Raw genomic sequence first — 3,707 nt, forward strand, 5'->3', positions numbered from 1 at the left:
ACAAGCCAGGGAAACAAGAGTGGAAACCCGTCCCGGGAAAAAAAAAAAAAAAAAACCATAGAGATAAATCCTCATATCCTTGGCTTTGGCAATGGGTTATTTTGTATGACACCAAAAGCCCAGGCAATGGAACAAAGAATTAGACCAGGTGCAGTGGCTCATGCTTGTAATCCCAGCACTTTAGGCAGCGTGGTGGTGCATAGCTGTAGTCCCAGCTACTCAGAAGGCTGAGGCAGGAGAATTGCTTGACCCTGGAGGCAGAGGTTGCAGTGAGCCAAGATCCTGCCACTGCATTCCAGCTTGGGTGAGAGTGAGTTTCATCTAAAAAAAAAAAAAACCACAAATAGATGATAAATGGTATTTCATCAAAATTTAAAACTTTTGTTCATCAAAGGACATTATCCAGACAGTGAAAAGAGAGCATATAGAATTGGTGAAAATATTTACAAATCACATATTTGATGAGGGTCTAACATCCAGAATATGCCAAAACGCACACACACACACACACACAAACCAAACCTTAATACAACTCACAAACAAAAAGACAACCCAATTTAAGAAATGCACAAAGAACTCCAATGGATACCTCTTCAAAGAAAATATGTAAATAGCCAAGAAGCACACAGTATCTTTATTCACTAGGGAAATGCAAATCATAACCAACATGGGGTACCATTTCGTACTTTCTTGGATGGCAAAATTAGGAAAATGGCAAATGCAAAGTGCTAGTGAGGATGTGGATAAATTGGAACTTTTCCTGTATTGTTGGTGAGAATGTAAAATGATAAAGCCGCTGTGGAAACCAGTTTGGTGGTTTCTCAAAAAGCTAAACACGGATTTAGCATATGACTCAGCAATTCTACTTATAGGTGTATAAAGAATTGAAAGCAGAGACTCAAACAGATACTTGTAATCCAATGTTCATTGCAGCATTATCGATAATAGCTAAAAGGGGAATCCAGCCATCAACAGATGAGCAGATAAGCAAAATAACAAATAAAAACAAACAAAAATACATAAGCAGAATAGGTATCAAAACAGAAAAAATAAAAATACAAAAAACCAAAATGAAGACTATACATACAATGTAGGATATATGCTGATATATGCTGTGAGGTGGATGAATCTTGAAAACATTTTGCTTGGTGATGAAATAGGCCAGATACAAAGGGACAAGTACTGTTTAACTCCACTTATGTGAAATATCTAGAATAGGTGATTTTTCTGAAAAGACAGAAAAAGTGAGGCGCTGTGGCTTGTGCCTATAATGCAAGCGCTTTGGGAGGTCAAGGCAGGAGGATTGCCTGAGACCAGGAGTTCGAAACCAGCTTGGGTAACATGGTGAGACCACCTGACCCCCAAATCTCGACAAAAAATTAAAAATTAGCCATGGGTCATCACACATGACTATAATATTAGATACTCACAGGCTAGGGCAGGAGGATCCTTTGAGCCCAGGAGTTCTAGACTGCAGTGAGAATGATACCCTGTCTCTTTAAAATACAAAAACAGGGGCCAGTGGCTCGCCCCTGTAATACCAGCAGTTTGGGAGGCTAAGGAGGCCCAGATCACAAGGTCAGGAGATCGAGACCATCCTGGCTAACATGGTTAAACCCCTTCTCTACTAAAACTACAAAAAATTAGCTGTGCATGGTGACATGTGCCTGTAATCCCAGCTACTCGGGAGGTTGAGGCAGGAGAATCGCTTGAACCCCGGAGGTGGAGGTTGCAATGAGTCAAGATAGTGCCACTGCACTCCAGGCTGGGCAACAGAAGGAGACTCCATCTTTAAAATAAAACACAATAAACCAAACAGACCAACCAAAACCCCCAAAGAGACGGATGGTAGATTAGAGGTGATCAATGGCTAGGGAATGGGGAAAATTGGGAATTATTGCTTAACGATTACAGAGTTCTTGTTTGAGATGATGAAAAAATTTGGAAGTAGACTGTGGTGATGGTTGTACAATCCTATGAAAGTAATGAATGCCACGAAATTTGACACTTAAAAATGGTTAAAGTGACATTTTATGTTACATATATTTTACCAGATGATATCAAGCCATTAAACAACAAAAATTTGTTTTAAACATTAAGACTTGTGCTCCAGAAATAACATATTTTGGTTAAGTTTCCAGCTTTACTCTTTATTAGTTGTGTGATGCAATGCATTACACCCTTTCAGGGGTCGGTTTTTACATCTGTAAAACAAAACTATTAATATATTTCTCGTAGTTGGAATAGTGCACCCACAGTGTATGCGTTCAGTAAATGTTAACTGGTGTTGGTGTTAAAGCTGGGAATTGCATTGTTTCTTTTTAAAGAATTCTTACTCAGCTACCACATATTCTCACAGAAACAAATGTTCTTGAGAATCAGTTTTAGCTTCTTTTTCCTCAAGAGGGAACTGGAGCTCAATTAAAAATGATGAAATTTGCTTTATCCTGCTCTCACTATGCTTTCTCTGTGGTAATGTTCAGATCCCTTTATTGACCCTCTTGCAAAAACTGAACCTATCATGACTGCCCTAATAGAGGCTGCACTAGAGGGCGGCTCACTTGGGATTAAAGCTTTAGGTGGTTTCTGCCTTTAGGCTTCTTTAAGTGATGACGATTTGTGAGGTGATGACAGTCACCTTTTTTGGTAGCTAGTGGAAATCTGGAGAACACTGATTTTAAACCATGTTCAGAGTCTCAGCCATAGAGGATATCTGTGAGAGATCTAGTCCCCAGAAATTTAACTCACTTTATCCCTTTTTGTTGTTGTTGTTGTTTTTTTCTGTAGTGATTTCCGCTCCTTTCCCCACCCCCCGCCCATCCCCAGCTCCAAACACATACACACAAGAATTCAGCAACCTGAACTTTGAAAAATACTTACTGATTTCAGATTCTCAGTGAATTAACAAATGCTATTCCTTCTGCCTGAAAAATAACCATTCTTCTGCTAAATAGCATTTCTTCAGAACTTCCAGGAAGATGAATGCTTCCTAAAGAATCCCCAATCCTTATTTTTTATTTTAGCCTCCTACTTCTTTCACAGGAGTTGAAACAAGTTTTGGGTTTTTTTTTTTTTTTAATCTTGTTTTGTTCCCCAGGGTTTGCTTGATTTCAACTGTCAGGTCCAGTAGAAAGTAAGCTCCTTGAGGCCAAGTGCTATTTCTGCTTTGTTATTTTATAAAGCGCTTGTCACATGGCGGGCATGCCATATATACTCGTTAAGGAAGACTTCTATCTTTAGTAGTTAATTGGAAGCCAGACTGCAGCAAGAAGAGGGAAAACGCTTCAAATCAACAAACATTTTTCACACCAGCGAACGAAAATCGACGACCACGAAGGGACTCGAACCCTCAATCTTCTGATCCGGAATCAGACGCCTTATCCATTAGGCCACGCGGCCAACTGCCGAAGCGGCCTTGTTACATAAGACACAAAGGGAATGTAACATGGTGGGGAAGGGGCTTGCGAAGCGCTGACTTCAAAGGGCCAGCTTCATAAAAAGTTCCTCGTTTGGACCGGGCGCGGTGGCTCAAGCCTGTAGTCCCCGCACTTTGGGAGGCCGAGGCGGGTGGATCACGAGGTCAAGAGGTCGACACCATCCTGGTGAACATGGTGAAACCCCATCTCTACTAAAAATACAAAAAATTAGCTGGGCATGGTGGCGCGTGCCTGTAATCCCAGCTACTCAGGAGGCTGAGGCAGGAGAAT

The 3,707-nt window shown here is 40.8% G+C and overlaps 1 non-coding gene across 1 annotated transcript; it reads right to left on the reverse strand.

The window, feature by feature from the left end:
- Nucleotides 1-3,326: 3,326 nt before the first annotated feature.
- On the reverse strand, nt 3,327-3,399 carry TRNAR-CCG. The gene has a single exon. It is a non-coding gene; the product is annotated as a tRNA-Arg (tRNA).
- Nucleotides 3,400-3,707: the final 308 nt, after the last annotated feature.

This window comes from Cebus imitator, unplaced genomic scaffold (genome assembly GCF_001604975.1).
Source record: "Cebus imitator isolate Cc_AM_T3 unplaced genomic scaffold, Cebus_imitator-1.0 Scaffold793, whole genome shotgun sequence".
NCBI classification, from domain to species: domain Eukaryota; kingdom Metazoa; phylum Chordata; class Mammalia; order Primates; family Cebidae; genus Cebus; species Cebus imitator.